The sequence below is a fragment of the Balaenoptera physalus genome, assembly GCF_965194825.1.
Source record: "Balaenoptera physalus genome assembly, chromosome: 19".
NCBI classification, from domain to species: domain Eukaryota; kingdom Metazoa; phylum Chordata; class Mammalia; order Artiodactyla; family Balaenopteridae; genus Balaenoptera; species Balaenoptera physalus.
The window spans coordinates 19,396,552-19,418,897 of record NC_138900.1 but is presented as its reverse complement, the minus strand read 5'-3'; the positions used below and the strand labels follow the sequence as shown (position 1 = coordinate 19,418,897).

The 22,346-nt window shown below is 46.1% G+C and overlaps 1 long non-coding RNA gene across 3 annotated transcripts in view; it reads right to left on the bottom strand.

The window, feature by feature from the left end:
• LOC309649056 overlaps nucleotides 1-22,346 on the bottom strand; it is a 92,396-nt gene that overhangs the window by 2,912 nt on the left and 67,138 nt on the right. The window contains exons 3-4 of one of the 3 annotated variants that reach the window (XR_014256935.1): nucleotides 17,439-19,286; nucleotides 14,321-17,240 (exon numbers count right to left, since the gene is read on the bottom strand). This is a non-coding gene — a long non-coding RNA (uncharacterized lncRNA). Of the gene's footprint in view, nucleotides 1-10,936; nucleotides 12,441-14,320; nucleotides 17,241-17,438; nucleotides 19,287-22,346 lie in introns of those variants that run through there. The other 2 variants (XR_014256934.1, XR_014256938.1) reach the window with 2 other exon arrangements.

Here is a 22,346-nt window from a genome sequence, read left to right as displayed (position 1 = left end):
CTAAAAGTAGAATTGTGGCATTCAAGGCTGTGCACACCAAAATGCTTTTGAAATGCACTGCTTGAGTGAATTAGCGGAACATGAAAAACCAGGAGTAGCCCAGAACCACTCCCTGCAGGGAACCAGGGAACAATCTCAGAGCTGAGGATTGCCTTCCTCCGCCCTACCTCTCCTCCTTGCCCGGATGTGTGCTTTCTGTATGAAAGAAACCAAATTTTAGTCAGCTCTTGACTCCTGGTTCTCACCATTCCAGCTTCCCTGGCTCTTGCACCCATCTGCTGCATTTAAATCATTCATTCATCTAGTCTGATGGTTAAACATATATGTTTCATCAGTACCTTTCTTTTATACTAGATGCTGTAACAACACACCTATAGTAAATTGCTATGCTCATTTGTAATAATGTCCTCAGGATAAACCCCTAGAGGGGTCTCCCTAGGTCAGAAGAAAGCGTACTTTACCCTCCTGGTAACTTCTCCTGTTCCTCCCCCACCCCCGGCAGCCGGCAGTGCTGCTGGTTCCTTGCCTCTGACAAGTCCACAAACAACACTGACAAATTTGGTGGGTTAAAATAAGACCACTTTGCTGTTAACATTAGCATCTTTTATTACTGGGAGGTTGAATCTTCTAATTGTGGTAAACCCTTAGGGGCACCGGAGAGAATTTAATTCCTTAGACTCCCGAGGAAAATAAGGTCTAGCATGGATCCTTCCTCTGGAGAGTGGATTTTCTGTTACCAACCCCTCCACAGCCAAAGCCCCCATGTTCCCTGAGCTGTGATCCCAGCGTGGGCCCCCAGCCCCTGGCATGGGAACCGCTGGAGAGGAGGTCCCCAGGGAAAACTCCAGGAGCAGAGCCTCTGGGAGTGGAGACCAAGCACCACTGAGGAACTCTGATGAAGACTTCTGACCAGCGCTGCATCCCTAAAAACTTAGCGGGGCGCTCTTTCCCAGGAGGCAGCCAGAAACACTTCTTACTAAATGAACCAACAAGGAATTAGAGAAGGAAGGAAGGGAGGGAGGGAGGGAGGGAGGGAGGGAATTGCTAAATTAACTGACCAATAAATTCATTAATGAACAAATGAGTTGATTCATTAACAAATGAATAAATGAGGGAGTTGGTGGGCTAATAAATGAATGTCTATGAGAGAGTTGGGGAACCCGGCAGAGATGGAAGTCTGCCAGCCTGCCCTCTGTCACAGGCAGCCAGGTTGGAGGAAGAGCCAACAGCCCACCACCAACCTCCCTTTAGGCACCCGGGGATGCCTACTGGTGCGCCCCAGGACCAGAGCACCAAACTGCACCCATGATGCTTCTCATAAAATGACAGAGTTTTACGTTTTCTACACACTTTTTCAAGGAAATTTTGTATGTGTCCTCACTACTAATGAAATAATTATTTTGGGGCGAGGGGGGAGGAAAACTTTCAATATCTGAAATAAAATAACACAAGCTGCTGAGAAAATGAACACTTGCCTTCTGAGTAAGCAGAATGGATTTTCCAAATTTCCACCAGGGAAAAGAGATCTGAGCAGCTTGGGAGCTGGAAGCTCCTCTCTCCCTTCTCTCCTTCCTACCCCCACCTCCACCTTTTCCTTCTTTGTCTTCCTAAGAAGGATTAGCACAGGTGAGAATAAAGCTGCTCAACTTCCCCTAGGGCTCCCCGATCCCCTCCATGCAGCGTGAAAGAGGCAGGCCTGCACCCCTTGCCAATCCCCACCCAGAGGCCAGAGGAACAAGGACATGTCTGGGGTCCCAGGGCAGCTCACAGGCACTGAGGTCTGGGGTCTCTGCTGTCTGTGTTCAAACCCTGACCCCAGCTTCTTCAGGGACCCACAGGCACCTGGGGTGGGGTGAGACCCCAGACTCGGGAATGAGGGATAGGCCAATGGCCACGGGCCGGCAGGGCATACACTGCTTCATGTTTTCAGCAGCCCTTGGCTAGAGCAGACTGCTCTCCATAGAAAACCCAGGAATTACTCATTTTTATTGCTTGTTCCTCCAAGTTCTTGAAAATGAGTGGCCCAAAACTTGGGCAGGTTTTCCCAAGGGGTTTCTTTTGCTCCTCTGCTCTGCCTTCTGGAATACACCTCCCCCTCCTAGCAAAGCAGTGGGGCCTCTGCACCCTGGGAAAGCAAGAAAGGCTCAGCCAGTGCTTCATTGCTATTTCCATAGTCTGAGCACCACCACCTTTGGGTGCGTCACTGTCTACTTCTGTGGCAAAGACTACACCTGCCCCTGTCTCCACCCCAGGAGGCGAGCCAGGGTGGCAAAGGTGAGGCTCTCCCCCTCAGCACCCAGGATGCTCATCGCCTCTCAGCCCGGCTGTCCCCACTCCAGCCTCTGCCTTTGCTGCCAGCCTATCCTCCTCCCTCACCTTCAGGGGACCCGTCCGGCCATGCACCTCTTCCCTCCAATGTTACTTCAACTTCTCGTCATAAAACGAAATGATTCCACTGTTTGTGCTGTTAGCTACATTTATCTCTAAGAGCAAAATGTTGAGTTTAGTTTAATGACGAAAAAAACCTTTCAAAGGATAACTCATTGGAACTCATTATGTACCATAAAGGCCACTATTGAAAGATTCAGTAATTCCAGTGATGATCTTTTTTAAAGCAGATTTATAGCAGAAAATAGTTAGATTCTTTGACTTCGGTTATAATTTTCCATTTTGTAATTTAATACTCCTTTAGTTTATATTTGCACATTAAAAATATAGCATCTAAAAGTCCATCATTAAATACTTTTAATAAGTTCAATAAATAAGTTTTACAGTGTGCATAAATCTAAAAACAAAACCCAACATAAATTGTTAATCTTACACTTTTTCTCATTAATTGCAATACGTAAACATATGTTTTATACAAAGATATTTGCTACAAAATAAGTATAATAAATACAGTTTACCACATGTATTAATCTTAATAGTTACAAGCTGTTAATCTTATATATTAGGTAATAATTTGCAATAAATAATTGTTTATTATCTTGATGTTTGCTTGTCTTGGGTTTTAGCAAGATGCAATAAAGAAATGCAATTTTGAATAATTTGATTGTAAGACTGCTGGGGAAATACTGTATGTTATAATTAGCTGGGAGACGATTCTGTTCACAAGAAGAACAGTGGAAATGGGGTGAAATAACCAAAACATACGTTAGTGAGTCCATAAATAATTTAAGAAAAGTTCAGTTTCAAATAATATATTATTTTGAACACTTACATGTAAATGCAATTAGTGAAACATGTCACATTCTTTCGTGCTTTCATCCTTACATATTCAAGGAAGATGGAGAAAGTGGTAAGCCTCATGGAAACTGCCCAGTTCCAAGCTGGGATGCAAGTACGGCTGCCTTTGGTGAAAAGAGTGAACTGCCCGCCCCAGCGGCCAGAGGCTCCCCACAGCCTGTAAATGCAGCTTCTGGAACAGCCCGCAGAGCATGCACAGATGCAGCACCCTCCAGACCCAACCTTCCACCAGCACTTGTCCAATTCCACGTGAAAACCACACACCCATTTTCAGGGAGGGGTTGTCACCTTTACCAAACTTAATAGAAATGGTTCATCTTATATGTAAAGGTAATAATTTGTCATAAATAATTGTTCATTATCTGGGTATTTGCTTATCTTGGAGTTTAGCAATGTGCCATAAAGCTGTGCAATTTTGAGTAATTTGATTGTAAGACTGCTGGGAAAATGAGGTGGATTGTAATGAGCTGAGGGAGGGTCCTGTGGGTGAGAGACATCAAGACAGAACCAGACCACTGTCTACCAGCGAATGTAAAATCAGGGTCCTCGCCGATGACAACCTGGGGTCTTTGCATATTCGCTCAAAGACAGAGAGTGAATCAGTTTCCCTTTCTTCCCTTTTGGAGGCAACCAGCTCTGGCTGAATGAAGACTTGATCCCTCAGTGATGATGCAGAGATAGCCCCAGGGATGCTCAGGTCCTACTTATGGGTGCTGGGCGTGCAGCTGCAGAGGTATGCCTTGGCCAAGGCCCCACAAGGCCCTTGTGCTGGCCAGTTGGTGTCAAAGGCTCACCTGTTGGTCTGATGCTTCTCACTGCAGCACCCACACACTGTCACACCCCTGCAGGCACAGAGCCGGAGGGGTCCCAGCCACGAGGAGGCTGTACTGGCCGGGCACTAAGACCCTGCGAGCTCTGCCCTCATGGGATCGCAAGGGCACAGTCACTTTAGGAAAACCTCCCGAAGCCAAGAAAGGAAAGGAGGAAGGGAGGAGGGAAGGGAGGGAGGAAGGGAGGAAAGAAGGGAGGGAGGGAGGAAACGGAGAAAAAGAAACAGAATCCCAGATCCCTTATAACCATGAACAACTTTTCCAACTGTAGACAATATTAGCAACCCCACAAAGACACACACACACACACGCACACGCACACGCACACACGTGCATCAAGTGATGCAAAAGTCTCCACATCAAAGCTCACTAGTAATGTGCTCATGTCAGTAGTTCCTGTGGCTTTAACACCTCCTTCTTCTACGCTTCTGTTACTACGCGTCCCTGGTCCAGCCAGCCTGGCTTCTTTTTTTACACCCAGCTCCTTGGACAGCCCTCCCGGCCTCACCTGGAGGGCAAGCCCCTGGCACCCTCTGGCCAGGCTGGGTGTGGCCCACAGGCTGCGAGGAGGCTATTCATCAGGGCGACAGATCAGCTCAGTCCCTGGACGTTCCTGCCTCGGGTAGGGCTTCAGGCAGAGCTGGTTCCAGGTTCCTAGGAGCAAGTTCCATGAGCCTGAGGCTCAAGGGATCTGAAGACATCACAGACTCACTGACTTGTCCTCTCCTTGGTCACAGCCAGCAGCTTCCATCCCGCCGCCCTGCTCTCTGCTGGACAGGGAGGAAGCCCACCCCACCCCCAACCGTCCCACCTCCGCCCAGGCACAGTCCTCAGTTCTCAGGTGTCACTACCCCAGGCTCCCCAGCCTCCACCCTGGATATGAGATAACAGGTCTCAGGATGCAGCTAGCACTATGGGGGCAGGGACTGGCCCACTCCCACCCCATCCCCCCATACCATGACTTTGGAGAGGCTTCCTAAGGTTCGTGAGGGGTCGGCAGAGCCGCACCCCAGCTCGTTGAGGGGAAGGAATTTTAGAACACCCCTGGATAGTCGGAAAATCTTGACTAATCTGGACTTCTGGTGGAGGGCCCGGCTTGAAGTGGGGACCACTCTGATACCCCAGAAGATGATGTGAGAGCCCCAAAGGGGGGAACCTTGGGCTCCTCTCAAACTCAAGGGGAAGGAAAAGGAGTCAGGAAAAGTCTGCTGCTCAGAGGCAACTGCCTTTAAAACCCAAGATGACGAACACTAAAGCTCGTTTCGGCAGATGGAAACGCGCCTGCCTCCTCGCCTGAAGATGCGAAAAGCAATCCGAGTCCCTGGGCGGCGCAGGGCAACTGCGGAAATCTCGCAGCCAGATGAAGCTCATAAATTTCCCCTATGAACAATTGTTTTCATTTCCCTCCCATGCCACTAGATATTATAAGTGGAAAGCAAAACACAAGTAAATATGTTCATTCCACTCTTGTGATCAGTGATAAACGAGAGGCCGCCGAGGCTGACAAAGGTCAGCGGGCCGCGCGGTGGGTCTGCGGGCAGACACTGCCACCCCCCGGCCGCGTAAGGAACTGCACTTGTCGGCGCCGCCCGACTCGCCTGCCTGCCCGCCAGAGCCGCAAGCGCGGTCTGCAGGCTCACTTCCCATAAACGTTCATTTTGCTCGTTAGGGCATCAATACATACGAAGTGCAGAAAAGTGAGAAAGTACAGAAAACCCCAAATTAAAAATAGACATCATCCATAACCCTTCTCCTAAATCTAACCGCTCCTATTAACATTTTAGTACATTTTTCTCTTATTCTGTGACCATCCTACAATGCATGTAGAAGGTATACATATAACATTTTAAAGTGTCCATATAATGTTCATTCCTGATTTTCTATGTAACGTTTCAACTAGAACAATTTCCATAAATATCTCATGAATATCTTTTTAGGGGCTGCATAGTATTTCAACTTGTGACTGTATGAAAAGTTATTTAACCATCCCCCAATTATTGCTCATTTTAAATGTTTCTGATTTTAAATCTTTGTAGATAATGCTGTGACTGAAATCTTTATGCATAGACTTTTGTTCACATTGTTAAGACTGATCACTAAAGGTGGAATCATTAAGGGAATTAATTTTTAAGGCTCTTAATGACATTATTTCTAGATGTGTAATACCTGTATGAAGAATATTACAGGAAATGATGGGTGAGCATAAAACAGTGTCCAAGTGAATAATGAAAGGTGATACACTAGCTCCTGGACAGAAAGGCTCTGTACTGTCAACATGTCGATCTTCCCCCACCTAATCTTGCAATTTAATGCAAGTCCAATCCAAATTCCATCAAAACTTTTTTGAGATTTTGTCACAATGATTTCCAATTTCATTTGAAAGCATGAATAAGTAAAAAAACTGTCCAGGAAACATTTTTTTAAAAAAAAGGAAAAGAGAGATGGAGAAATGAAAAGAAAGTTTCTCAACCAGGTATTAAAATATGTTGCAGGAAACAACAATAATTAAAATAGCGAACAAATATGCGTACATTTATAAAGGTATTTATATCAGTGAGAAAAGGATGGCTAATTGATGAAGTTGTAAGTACATTCTACCACTCATTCAAAAATCAAACTAAATCAGTGCCCTGCTTCACACCACATATCAAAACAAATCCTATAAGAATTAAAAATTTTAATTTTTAAGTGAAACTACAGAAGTACCATTTATATACATTGTAATGGGGAAGCTCTTTCTAAGACCAATTCCAAAGGCAGAAACTAGAAAGATAAAAGATAGCTAGATTTGAATTGTGCATTTAAAATATCCATATGTGAAAAATGCAACTTTGAAATTGAAAGGTAAACCAAAACCAGGAAAAAAATATTTTCAACATATATAACAGAGAGAAGGTTAATGATGCCCCTAATGTAGAAAGCTTTCTCACAAATGAATAACAAAGACCAATATTTCAACAGGAAAAAAATGTATGGAGGACATGAGCAGCAATTCACAAAAGAATAAATACAAATGACAAACACATAAAAGATATTCAGCCTTATTAGTAATCAAAGACATTGCATATTGAAACAAAAATGAGAGATCATTTTTGCTCCTATATTGGTAAAGATAAAAACAATTGATAATATATGGTGTTTTCAACGAGGGAAGAAATGACTCGTTTCAACACCACTGATGACAGGGTAAATTGGGTAACCTTTATGAAGGGTAATTTGGTAATACTATCAAAATCCTTAAAAATGCATGACCCAAAGATTCTACTTCCAAGGGAGTCAATTATGGATGTGTATAAAGATTTAGCTGTAAGTTGTTCATTGCTATTGGAAACAAATCCAACGCCCAACAATGGACGAGTAGAGAATTATATATATTCTCCATACAATAGAGTGCTTAAAAATAATGTTATACAAATGTACCTAATAACATTTAGGGATGTTCATAACATAATGCTAAGTAATAAAAAGCAAGTTACAAACAATGTAACTATGTTTTCTACACACATAGGAAAACAACTATAGGGGTGTACCTCCAAAAAATAATGGCAGGTGAGACTACAAGTAATTTTTTTTTGCATCCATAGTACTGAATTTGTGTGGATAATCGATACAGATAAACAGGTATACCTCATATACAGTTACCAATACCTTTTTTTTGTTTTATTGAAGTATAGTTCATTTACAATGTTGTGTTAATGTCTGCTGTACAGCAAAGTGATTCAGTTATACATATATATATTCTTGTTCATATTCTTTTCCATTATGGTTTATCACAGGATATTGAATATAGTTCCCTTTGCTATACAGGAGGACCTTGTTGTTTATCCATCCTATACATACTAGTTTGCATCTGCTAGTTTGAGAGTTTGAGATTAGCAGATGCAAACCAATACTTCCTTATACAGTTCATGTTTCAGTACTTCGACACTATTCTATTCACACTCTGTTTATGCACGTCAGAGTCTTTCTAAAGTCAGTGCATTGTCAACACATTTTATACAGTAATTTATGAGGCAAATGTAGTTAATAGTTAATTTCATATATAAGTAATTTTTAATATTTTTTGCTGATTGGTATTTGCTAATTTTCTCCATTTAACGATTTCTTATCGATTGTTAATGAGAAAAACAGTTTTTAGGGGTTTCTAGAAAGGTCAGAGAAGAATCTGTGATCTCCATCATCCTCACCCAAAGTTGGATCTGCCTGCTCTGTATCTAGAGGACCATGTGCTCGGGATAGGGGCAGGGGGGTTCTTTTGTGCAAGGCAGATCAGGAGTTCAATCAGCGCCCTAATGCCCAGAGGCATCACCTGGTTGAGTAGATGCAAAGGCACCAGAGAAGGAGGTGCCTGTGTGGATACAGATACTGGGACTCTAGTTTGGGGTCCCCTCAACCACTTAACTGTAATCCATCTGTCCCAAGTAAGGTATGTGCTAAGAGAAAGGCATCCCCCAAAGAGTCCCCTGGGCACAGTGCTATGAGAACCCACTGCATTGGCATGGAAAGGTCTCCTAGGAAGTGACACACAGAGCCCACCATGGACATCTTAGGACCAGCAGTCTCTGACATGTCCCAAGGTATCACAATTGACCAAAAGCCATAGCCCAGCCTGGACGACATCACCACACCCAGGCAGCCACGGCATGAAGTCAGAAGGCCTTTCCTTTCCACTCTGGCTGCATCAACAAAGGAGCTCACCTAAAAGACGCCTTAAGAATACACGTTTCATCTGTGAGCATCTCAATCCACTGCTCGGCCCTGGCGCTCAGTGCAATGCCTGGCACATGGTAGACGCTGAACAAGTGTTTACTAAACATAGGAAGGCACAGGGGAGAGTGGAAGGGAGGTGCAAACACAATCCAATGGCTTGTTTCTCTCCCAGTTTCGTATCCAAAGGCAACACTGCACTTCCGGGTCGAATTCAAGTGCCGTCATCAATTTCATACTGAGCATCTGCTGTGGGAGAGAAGACCATGCCCACAGTCTGGGTGGCTCTTACCTCCATGACAAATCACCTTGCGAAAGACACTCCCCAAGTGCTGCTGGGGAAAAACATGACAGAGTCAGAGGCTGCCCTCGGGGACGGCTGCAGCGCAGAGGCAGGTGGGCGGGAAGTTGAGCACATGCTACTCACCTGGCAGCGGGGAAACTTGGACAAAGCTGGGTCTCTGCTTCCCCATCTGTGAGAGGGTGTTAATTACCCAGGCTTGTCCCAAGACTCTAATGACGTAATGAGCACAGAAGCCCCTCATTAACCAGGGCTAAAGACATCGCTGTGCCCTGCTTGAGAGAAGCCCTGTTTGCCGCTGGCCAGAGCAGGAAGGGGGACGAAGGGGTGGGTACCCCTATCTGCAACACACTGAGCCCAGAATTTTAGCCCTGGGGCTCCTGCCCCTCCTCTTGGGGACCAGAACTGCCTGATGGCCGAGTCCCTGCTGAATGCTCAGGCGTACGTCGCTCTGCCCTGGAGGATGGGGAGGGCTCACGGTTGGGGGGCAAGGGAAGGCAGCCCCCCATTTAAGGGTCTGTGCTCCAAGTACCTCCTTTCCCTTGTGCAAGGAGGCGGGGGTGGGAGCATAGGGTGGGTACAAGGCTGCCCCCAGTTCAAAAGGCCTCTCCACTGACTCATCCCAGGGTCCTTGCAGGGAGCCCACGGGTCCCCACACAGCACTCAGGCGGCTCCACCCTCACCGGACGTGGCAATAGAATGTCCAGCAGGTAGGATGGATAAACAACAGGGACCTACTGTATAGCACAGGGAACTATATTCAATATCCTAGGATAAACCATAATGGAAAAGAATATTAAAAAAAGAATGTCTGTATGTGCATAACTGGGTCACTTTGCTGTACAGCAGAGATTGGCACACCACTGTAAATCAACTATATTTCAATTAAAAAATTAAATAAAATTTTAAAAAAAAAGAATGTCCAGCAAGGACTCCTCAACTCTCTCTGTCTCAAAATGGCTAAGGGATGAGAGGTGACACAGATTAGGAAGCAGATAAGCACATTTAATAGACACTGAGATGATAGACTCATATTTTTTTTTACCCCGGCGTGAGATTCCTAAGCCGACACAGCCACGCCCACTCCCCAGGATTAGTGTAGGATGTTCCCACCAGGCCACGTGCTCTGGGAAGGGTCTGCGTCCTGCTGCTTCCACGACCAGGGACGAGACCCCAAGCTGGAAACACAAGGATGAGGCCTGCACCAACACGAAGCCTGCCAAAACACGACAAAGGCAGTGCCCCTCCTGCAGCCGCTGCCATGAGGGTGCCCCTGCAGTGACCTTCACCACACTCGGGCTCACCGAGGAGACACGCACGTTTTAATCCAGAACGCCCCCCTTCAAGCTGTTCCACTAAAGGACCCAAGGACAAAACGGGGAAGCTGGAGATTGGCAGGTGTATCCAGACAGCCTGCAGCACCCTCGCCCTCCTCAGGCCTGAGGAGGTCACCAGAAAAGGAAGAGAGGCAGTTCCGGCCCGGGGAGTTCACAGTGCGCCCAGGGAAGAAGACCCGAACTAGGAAGCAACACCGGAGGATGCAGCAAGCAGGGCACCACCCCGCGCTGTGTAGCTCCACGCAGACCAGCGGAGCTGAGCGGGCAGCAGAGGCCCGCCCAGGCTGGGCAGTCAGGGCCTCTCCCAAGCAGTGTCAGGTCAAAAGTGGCCTTGGAGGAACGTGCTTAATTGGACTCCCTGGCCTGGACGTGCCTGGTGGCCCAGAGGAGCTGGCTGGGCCTCTCCGTGTCTGTCCTCGCATGGGGACCACAGAGCAGATCTTGTTTTCTGCAAGGCCACACCTGCTGCCCAGCACGTTCTACTCATACCTCCAAAGACCAGGCATCGGTGAGGGACGAGGGGCAGTGTGTCACTCACAGGAAGCCACGGACGGAGGGCACAGGGCATTTTGCTGGGAGGTAAGTACCCTGAAAGTCTGGGGGCTCACCCAGCCCCCCGTTCTGCCTTTGCTTCCACCTCACATTGAGCACACCAAGCCCTCTTCCATCTACAACTGAGTGCATGTGTCCCGTCTCTCTGGAATGTTCTCCTTGGTCACGTGATAGCCATGCGTCTGGTTGCAGGTCAACCCCCCTTCCTCGGGGGCACCTTCTCCACCCACCCCAGGCCTGGTCTAGTCGCCCCGATTCACAGGGACAGGGACAGGGTGAGGAGAGTAAGGCACTCACCTCAGAGTTTAAGGGGGCACCGAAACATGCAACAATTAGGGTAAGTACAATATGTTGAAAAATCAAAATTAATGCGAGAAAATCCATATGAGCACAATCTCAAATTCTAAAATAAAGATGACCCCGCCTCAGCGGCCTCCCCCTGGCCCCAGCCCTGCCGTTTCACATGTCACAATGCCCAGTGCTTTGTCCTCATTGCCCTCACCACGGCCATAAATCAGTATTCACAGGGTGACAGCTGGATTCATCTCTGATCCCACAAGGGCAAGGGCAGCATGCTTCACCAACCCTGGTGTCCCGGGCACCCAGCTGAGAGCTTGGCACATAGTAAAGACGTACCTGGGAATCCCAGAGTGAACATCACAGGTGGAAAAGACCCCTGACAGCTGTGTGGCATCTGCTCAGATGCCACGACCCGCTAGAGGCTTCGTCCCCCAGCCCTGGGAGACTCGCCCGCTGGACCAGTCACTGCCACCCAACAAGCCCCTATCTTCCCGCAGGAAGGAGCCAGGGCTGGGCTCTGACAACCCCTTTGCTGTCGTTTGTGAAATGACACATTAAGGGCAGAGCCGATGGGATGCACAAGCCGGTAAGACTCGCAAAACAATCAGGCAGATCCTGAGAAAATGGATCACCTATTCATTTCCTACGGATCCTGTGACTTTTTTCCACCTTTCTCCCGAGGGCCACCACGAAATGGCGTAGGAGGGTGTGTCCTGCTGGTCCAGGCGCTTGGGTACCTGGGCTTCCGCTGCTGGGGACCCAGGTTGGCTCCATTCCAAGGCAGTTGCTCCCTGTCCTCTTCTTCACAGAGAACATTTCTATTCTGAAGAAGTGTAATTTGAGGCCGGCCGGAATCACAGTGGATAGGTTTGCCTGAAACATGCTAAAATGCAGGCAACTGCTAAATAAAAATCCCCAAATAACCATGCTCTATTTTTGTGCTTTTATAAATTCTTTGAAAGGAAAAAGAGAAAGATATTAAGAAATGCAGCATTTTTCCATTTTCTTACCTGATGTCCCAGTTGCAGGAAAAATCGGAAGTGGGGGAGGGGGGGGCGAAAGCAGGGGAGGTCCCACATGGGCCGGCACTCCTGCTCTGCGGGTGGGCACTGCCTCAGCCCTCCGGATGCACCTGCCTTGTCCCTCTGGTTGGGAGGGGCGACTGTGCTGAGGATAGAAAAGGGGAGAAGAACCCCAATTTTTATCATTCGCTCCCAAGTTCCTCAAAAGATGCCCAGCTGGAGAGGTGCCCGTGCACAGCCCCCAATGCCAGCTCCTGGGGACCCAGGCCAAGCCAGAGACCAGCCTGGGCTCATCGTTGAGGAGACATGGATGAAGAGGGAAAAGCAACACGCTGTTTTGATTCTTTGTTAAAAACTCACAAGCCCTGGCGAAGGGTCAGTCTCGCTTTCAGAAAGGACATTAGGTGCCGTTTTCCTCCTGGAAGCCGCATAAATCCCCACGTCTCCTCAATATACAATGCAAAAAAGGCCTCAGAACTGCCACTGCTGTCATGCTAAGCACTGGAAAGTTCTGCTTGACCTTTTATTAACATTTTTCTAAACCAATATGCTTTTTTTTTTTTTTGCTACAAGCACCCTGAGGAATTATGAAAAATACTTTTTTCTGTAGTTTATCCCATATGCACTTAATAGGCTCACAAATATAATACCATTATAAAAAAGAAAAACTGCCAACTCTGCTAAAAAAATTGTCATAACACTAAATTATTATATAAATATAAAAAGAGTGTGTCTGTAAAATATTCACTCAATGAACATCCCAAGGTGATGGTTTTGCTATGTTGTTTTTATTCCTGAGAGATCCATAACGCATTTGGATATGCCACATGTCACCACATGAATCAGGCAGTTAATGCATGTGCTTTTTAGAAGCAGGGATGTCTTCCCAATAGAATGTGCTATAAAAAAATGTAGAGATCCGGCTGCTTTGTCTGATAGGCATAATTTAATGTCTTGCTTATAATACTGCATCTTAAGGAAAAATACACACTGTCCTATGTAGTTATTTACAATATATTGCTAAGTCTATGCAAATATGTTTCCCTGAGCCCGGGATTATATAACAAAGGTCAACAATGTTTGAAATATTTTGAAGCATATTCCCAATATGCTTAGTGTATGGTGCTAATGTCCAATATATGCACATATATCTTAATATATTTCCAGATATTTCTGTTCATTGTTCTCGCCGTAGATTCCCACAGAATACTATTAGAGGAAGGTTTTCTTCTGAAGAAAGCCAAACATCGCCTATCCATCTTGGAAAAATTTATTAAGGTGGCTAATTATGCGGTCCTTAATATTGCATTAGTATGGAGGTTGCTCAGTGCCACTGCGGGAGAGAAAAAGAAGCCAGTTCGATAATTCTGGAACCAGAGATTCAACGTATGCAGAACAATCACACACCTATGTGATCCTATTTTTCTGTCACAAATTTCCAAATCTGGCAATTACACAGAGCCATCACACTCATGCATACACACATACAAACACACACACAAACACACACACACACATTCGTGTTTGTGATTTGGTGTACACAAAACAAAGATAACAAGTCACACAGTCTAAATCTCATTTCTAAATATTGCAAATTCTGTCCTTATTTTTCTGAGGGGAATTTTGTGATCACATGTAAATTTCATTCAGATCACTTTCGTAAGGAAAGAAAGTCTGATTAGTTGCACAAAGGTAAGGGAAGGAGTTGTAAAAACCATACTTCCAGTATCCAAGCTATGCCCAGAAGAGATTTGTATCAAAGGTATCTGAGATCTGGGCCCTCAACTCCATCCTCCGTTCCAAACATGCTGTTCTCTTACCATTCCCCAATCACTGGGGGGTTTTTTTCGGCCACGCCCATGTCTTTTCGGGATCTTAGTTCCCCAACCAGGGATTGAACCCGGGCCACGGCAATGAAAGCCCTGAGTCCTAGCCACTGGACTGCCAGGGAACTCCCTGGACCAAATTTTAAAAACCTACACAGTCACCCAGACACCAAAACAAGCAGCTGGTGTCTTTAAGAAGAAGTCAATTCTAGGAAGTCCTCATCCCCTGTGTCAGTGGGCTTCTCATTTCTATGCTGTTGTGACACTGTGCAGCTGTCACCAACCCTGGGCCACGTCACTGCAGAGGTTCACTCTGCCAGCTTCACACCCCCTTAGTCCTTAAGGTCCTCAAAATCCCCAAGGTAAAACCCTTCCAAACAATCCACCATTTAAGAAACTACAAACATTACCTGCTTCCAAGGACTATGAAATATGTCTAAGATGCTTTATTAGAATCCTTTTCCATATGATCAATCCAGCCAACCACACAGCCCACCTGATGAGGCCTCCGAAAAGGGCCAAAGCTATGAAATTAGCTTTCCTCCACCCAATGCTTTGCATCCCCACCATCAGCAGAAATGAGTAACCCAGAGTGGCCTTGAGCATGGAGTTCTCACAGGAGCTCAATCACAGACACAGTGCAGGCTCCTGATGAGAAGGCACTCTCTCCTTTTTCTCCAGAAGGAAACTTCATTAACAGACTTTGTTCCAGATGACCTTCTTGTCTGACTCTGGCCATGGGATCCCCTGAACCCCAGTAGTGATCCCACTTGTGTGGGGGAGATTGGAAGATAGGACAACATGCAAACACATGTGTGCCAAGGACAGCCCCTAGTCCTGCTAAACCGTACACTGGTTTCACGGAGCATTCCAGAAGGTTTTCAGGAAGAGTCTCACAAAGGCCAAGAGAGCTGTGAGCGTCTTTGTTCTCCCACTGGAAGCTCAACTGTATATAAGGAAGAGCAAATGTTAAATCATTTAAAGAGAGCTATTTTTCATAGTTTCCAGTACATAAATGTGTTTCAGGACATGTTATTGTAAAATAGTGTTTCTACTTACGTTCTTATATATCTGTTGTGTTTACTCATCCTCTAGTTCTGACTTTTAGAAATAGCAATAAATCTATTTTTTAATCCCCTCTCCTGATGACTGATTATTCATCGCTGAAAGGGATGGAGGGAGGCCCGTGTGAGGAGTGGTCCACCCTCTGGAGCAAGCTCCACTTTCGCAAGATAAACAGGGTCCAGGGAGATTCCTCTTCTGTCCTGGGTAGTTTATGCAAACGAAATAAGGAGTTGGTGGCAGCTCACATAAATATAAATTACCCTCTGGTGGGAACTCCAACCACTTGCTACAGTCAATTTCAGCAAGGAGGAGCCAATGGTGACATCTACACAAGCAATACAATTCATTTTTATACCGCGTCCCTAATACAAAGATCACAAATGGCTTCGTGGAAAGTCAGTCATCCCTGAGCGAAAGCGAAGAGGATGGGAAGCCAACCAGGTAGAGGCAGGAGGAAGGGGAGCCTCCACTTCTGCGCCCTGAGAAGAGGGGAGGAGTTGCCAAAGCCAGTGCCTAGAGAGCTCTGTAAGCCAGGATAGGATAGGCTTGTGCTGCTGTAACAAACAACCCACAAAGCTCAGTAGCTTAACACAACAATGGTACTTTCTTGCTCTCACAAAACCCTCTGAGCTTCTGGGAGGCTCACAGGACAGCTGTCTACATTCCACGTGACTCAGGGATCCAGGCTGTATTGATCCTGTGGCTCCCACCTCTTAAGAGAGGCCTACGTGAGCAGAGGAAGTGAGCCATGGGTAGCCAGACAGGCACTTCGATGCTTTCACCTGGAAGATGCCCTTTGACCAGAATAAGGCGCACCCTCTGTATTTGCAAGGGAGCTGGGAAATTTGGCAGAACAGAGGGGAATGTTTGGTGAACATCCCTATCTCTGCCACTGGTGACAAACCATTCCACAGAGAGTCAATCATGGCAGAAGGAAGTCAGTTCCCAAGCAGGACACATAATAAAGGATGTTCCAAGCACTTTTGCTAAAAAACTGTTTTCTCCCTTTGTCTCTAACTAAACTGTGCTTTGTTTAACTGGATCTCTTGGGCTAAGAGATCAAAGAAATGTAATTTCCTCATCTGTAAAATGCGGGTACCAATGCCAGTCTAACAGGTTATTATAAAGATATAAGACTTCATGCATTTGTAAAGCTCACTCTGTTAGTGTACACATGTGGGTTAGTAGAAGTAACAACTATAGCCATTTGGCCAGCATTTCAGCATGTTGGAACATGCTCTGGTTCAATGGCTAGAACCGTGGCATCCAGAGTGGTCACCAAATGGTGATACCCATGTGGTTCCATGTGATGTTTAGCCTTCTGCTTTCCATGCCTTTCATTGTCATATTTGCTTTAACACCTCTGCCAAGAATATACACTTGCATATTTTTTGTATACACATTCCTGTCAAGTGTCAGAAGTTCACGGTTCCATGTACTTGATCCCACAGCAGAATGCCTAGATTACTGGCTAGAATTTTGTTTTTTTAAATGAATTCCTAATATGTCCCAGGATATCTAGCAGGTTCCTGGGTTTGCACTTAGTACATGCTTAATCTTGTCAGTTTTCCCACGCTGGAAATTTAATTCTAATGGGTATATGAGGGGGTCGTGGACCAAGGTATTTTTCCAATGGTCTCATACTGATTTTCTTGGTTTTTGGTTAGATATATATTGCAAACTATTCTTCCTAAAAGCTTCTTGACACCTTCTCCTCTCTGAGTCACATATGAAATGACCAACTGCAAACAAAACCGCCTTGAGACTTGACAAGAGGGAAGAGACGAGGTGGAACCTTTCTCACTGGGCTCAGTGGAGATGGCATGGCATGGCAAAGTGGAAGAATCTTGACCCTGAACTTGGGTTCCAATCTCAACTCTGCCATTTGCTAACTTGGCCTTGAGCAGATGGGATCCTCTCTTTGGCCTCTGCTGGCAGGAGAGGAGGGCAATACAAGGTGGATTCAATAAGACAACATGCCCAAGACTGTGGTTTGGGGAGTGCTGAGTGCTCAGGGAAGTCTAGTCCTTTCCCTCAAACCTCTGGTGACACCTCTGGTGAAACCTCTCTCAAGTAATGGCTGAGAGAAAGTATATAGCCTGTCACTTCTGATTAGAGAACTGTGCCTCTGTGCTTTGAATGAGGGTCATGTCTGGTAATAGGAAGTGCAGATATTAAAGTTAATAAAATAATGTGGAATACGATATATATGAAACTTGACCAAGTATAGCACAGAATATAGCATACATTACCCATCACTGGGCATCCAAAGTGCAGTAAGACTCTGGCCACGTAGGTGTCATGAGCACACTGGTTCAGGGAGTGCATGGGAATAGTCTCCTCTTTATAACTCTGTTGGTAAAATGGAGCCACTTCCAGAAAGTAGCCCCTGAGACCCTCCTTGTGGCTTGAACTGGGACCCCCTAGAAGCCCCCAATAATGGGGCCATCCACCCATGGGTTTTCCTACTCAAACTCACAGGGCAGAGTCTAACCTTTGCCATTGCCGCCACCTCCAACATCATGGATTGGAATTCGCGTTGAAATTATCTGTCCGTTCTCAGACTGCACCAACCCATGCCCAGTTCAGCTTTCTTAACCAATCTATTGGCTATTTCAACCAGATTACCAAAACACAAAGATAAAATAATCAGAAATGCTAATTCGTTGCTGAAAATCTGGCCAGCAGGGCCTAGATGGTGCGAGCAGTTTTAATATTATACTTTTGTGCTTTCCTAAACTAATTTAGCCTACTAATTTTCTATAATTACCTGAACGCTCTTAGGTTCCGGTGGTCAGATGAGTTCTGAGACACTTATATAACCAGCATTAAAAAGATGCATTTAGCAGCTCGGATTGTTAAAGTAACAAAGCCTATAGAATCCGGAGGTTATTGTATTCTCCCAAAAGTACTTAAATAATAGCCTAAAATCTGAAGAATTACTTTAATACTTCAATAAAAATAACCCAATTCAAAACATTTTCAAGGAAACAGAGTTCTTTGCTCTAGGCTACCAAGTAATGGCTGAGAGAAAGTATATAGCCTGTCACTTCTGATTAGAGAACTGTGCCTCTGTGCTTTGAATGAGGGGCATGTCTGGTAATAGGAAGTGCAGATATTAAAGTTAATAAAATAATGTGGAATACGATATATATGAAACTTGACCAAGTATAGCACAGAATATAACATACATTACCCTGTTCAGTCAACTCCTGTGGCCCGGCATCTAATGACAAGCTTAATTTCTGTTTCCAGTGAGAGTACAGCTAAAAATACAATTTCCAGATTAGACAAATATTTTATCCGACTCCCTAACAAATGTAACCAAGGATGGCTGACATGTCTACACAGATGCCCGGCGACCATGAGAGGGAATTACTAGGATTGCAAACTGCTCAGCCTGAAAAGTCCATGAAACCTCATCAACTTTGAGGTCATTGTAAATAATTAGTTGCAAACCTGGCAACGTCGAAGCTTCACCGCTGGAAAAGGACTGGGGCGCCTCCATTTCTCTCCTACCCTGCGAGACTCCCGGCTCCCTCTCGGCACAATTAGGCCTCCCCGGACAACTCGGCATCAAGGCCCCTGCACACCCATTATTGCATCTTTAATCTAAAACCCCAACGCCAACCGTAATGGTTTTGTTTTTCGATACATTAACCTTCAACTCGTATTTTCACTATTAAATAACCAGCTTGAGAACCTCCTAGAATTTTTTTTTTCCCCAGTCACCTACATGAAACCATACGGTACCCATGATGTGACCCTCTTAAGGGATTTAAAAGCAATTCAATGAGCTAATCTCGGTAAGCCCAGAATCAAAGTTCTTGTTTCCATATTTCACTTTCAAAATATTTAGAACTTTGACAGATATGACATTATGTTTTCATTAAAACAGCTGATTTCAAAATGCTGCACTGTGCAGAAACGCCATAAACAGTTTATGATGAACTGCCACGCTCTTAATTAAAACAATAAATCCAGCACACAATATTTGTGCAGCCTCCGGTCTGACCTTTGCCTCGTGCCATCCACCACCAAGCCGCGGCTGCGTTCCCAACGCCAGACGGGGAAGGTTTTAAAACATGATCTGAAAGGCACTAAAGATAAAATAAGAGAAAACGTACCATTAGTCTTCGCCGTTATGATTAATTCAGTTCATATTTTACAATCTGGTTATGGAGTAAAACTGCAGACTTTACATCAAGTATTTGCCATTCACTATACCTAATGTATAAAAACGCTTGATATCTTAGAAAATGGCACCAAGCTAATTCACCACAACCCCACGAAGGACAGGAATTGAAATCATAGACACAAAGAGTGATTAGCTGTCCGTCTGAAGTGACGAGCAGAACTCGCTCTTTGGATGGTCAGCCTCGGACGATAAATATGTCAATTGCAGCCCAGCCTCACCACGCCACTCTTATCTCTCTGCCGCTAGATTTCAGATTAAAATATTCCCTTAAATCTCTCTCACGTCGGCTGCTGGAGCAGGCAGCAAGAGTGTTAATTACCAATCAGGAATAACAGTAAATTTGTTGTACTGGCCCAGAGTCACCTAGTTAACCTGGGTCCCTGCCAGCTTGGGGTGGAAACTGTTCTGAGCTGGGTCTCACATGCACCCCGCATTAAGAAGGCAGCTGGTGGCTAGAAGAGTCCATTCTGCAGCCTCTGACTTAATGGACAGACAGACAGACAGCAGCTGTGCTCTGGAAGAAACTGCTCCAGCCATAGGAGAAGCAGACTTCCTGCAGGAAGGGGAGAGGGTGGCCAAGCTCCTTTGGGGGAATGGGAACCAACTCCACGGTGCCTGCAGCAGACTGGTCCCCAGGTACCTCCCATCACACCTGATGTGAGCATATGTGTCCAGGCCTTTCCTCTGGGCTTGGTCCCAGCTCCAATTTCCTGTCTTTCCAACCCTCCATCATCCCCCTCCCGCCCACTGCACATTCACGCGACATGCTCACAGCACTTGGCCATGCTGACAGCTGCGGACAGCAAAGTCTCAGAGGCTGGAGAACAGGAGAGTGACAGCGAGAGGCGGGACACTCCCTTCAGGTCCTTGTTGGAGCTGCAGGCAGAGCCCACCAGAGTTCCAGAAGACGGAGGAGGGGGAAGAAGTGCCCGTCACAGGAGGCCAGGCAGGCTCTCAGTCCAGGACCTGCATCCCTCCTATCCACGCTGGGAAGAGTGGAACGCGAGGGGACCACCTCCCACTGTGAGGGCAAGACCCCCACCTTAGCCTACCTGGCTCTGGCCTTCACTCATCTCTGCAGCCTCATCTTGCCTTGTTCGCTCCCCACTCCAGGCACCTGACTTAACTCCAAGGGCCCCTCCCAACCCACGCAGCTGTGAACTCACAGCTCTCACCCGTGTCCAGGTCCTGGAGGACACTGCTTACCCTTGCGTGTCATGGGGCCTCCAAAGGTGGCCTCCAGGGAGCGATGCGTAGCTAAGCCCCTGGAGCCTTCCTTCTGCCCTAAAGACAGGCTTCAACCCTTGTTTAGTTGGGGAATTCTGTCCCAGGTTATCCTAGCAAGGAACGCCCCCTCCAGGAAGGCTGGGCTCTGGGGTCCCTGAGCACCACGCAGGCTTCCTGTGCCCCAACGGGAGTCAGATCCCCTGCCCCCTCCAGCTGTTCCCCTTGCCAGGCCCTGGGACGGGAGGACCAGCCCCCGACACTGCACACCTGTGGTCCCCTCCACAGTGCCCCGTACCACACCGTCCACTGGTGTCGCCCATCCTGGCTGACAAAGGTCACTCTAATGTGTCCTTGGGGTCACATTTGCCCCCTCTCCGCCATTTTGTGCGCACCGCTATTTTTCAGAAAACTGAGAACCAGAGGATTGAAGTTTCAATCCTGAAGTCACCCAGCCAGTGAACGGCCCCACGAAATTAAAATCCACTCCCTCTATCTTTGAGGCTAGTGTTCCCTCATGGTAACGACCCTCCTTTAGGCAAACTCTGAGACTCCCAAACTGAGGTCTGTGGATATAGTCTCAGGGGTCCATAACTCTTTTTGGTAATTTTTATTTATTTATTTATTTATTTATTAGTATTTTCACACCAGCGAAAATCCATCTAAAAGACACAATGAAAATATCCTATGATAAACCATAATGGAAAAGAATATTTTATTTTTTAACACTTTTATTTTATACTATTTATCACAGAAATAATTTTTAGTTTTGTTAACATTGTTATTGTCTGGAGACTGTAAACTTTTTTTTTTTTTTGGCCACACCACGTGGCATGTGGGACTTAGTTCTCCGACCAGGGATGGAATCCGTGCCCCCTGCAGTGGAAGTGTGGAAGCTTGACCACTGGACAGCCAGGGAATTCCCAGGAATGTATATAGATGTATAACTGAATCACTTTGCTGTACAGCAGTAATTAACACAACACTGTAAATCAACCATATTTCAATTAAACAAAAAAAGACACGATGAATACATATTCTGGATCATCTGGGGAACCAACTATCATATGATTTCCATCCCAAGTTTGTGTTTTCCATTGTGGGTGTAGAAAAGCACACTCTTCAAATCAGCAAAGACTAAAAAGTGGGGGCAGAGTGAATGGGTCCTGGGGCTGAGGGAAGGCCAAAAAGAATTATAGGATTCTGTTCATGGAGGCGTCAGCCTTGTGTTACTCCAAACACGGAGTGGGGAGGGGGGCGTGTGCCCTGAAAGACTGACCTGGGACCCATCAGAAGAGTAGAGAAGATAGCATATTACACGTCCACTCTTTTCTCCACTGAGTCACCCCTCAGTCCATACGGCGTCCACCCAGGTGGACACCTGGAGTCTTCACCTTCTGTTCTTCTCTCTTCTCTCCTACTTTCTTGGTCTCTTTCCATCCCTATCTCTTCCCTCTGGATCCACATCCCATGCTGGAGGAGCGGGGTCACATCTTCAGATTCCGTATTGCCGTGAAATTTTAGATATCTCAGGTTCTTCAGACTGTATCAATGACATTTTCTTGTTAAGCTCGACAGCTCGTCAAGCTTAACTTTCATGTGTTGTTGTGAAATTATCTTGTCTTCACTGGTTCTTTAGCAAGGAATGAGGGAGGTCGAGGAAGAAGGGAGCAAGGAAAGAAGAACCCCCTGACCAGTCACCAGTGATGCTTCAAGCAGAACACAAGTGGTAGAAAAA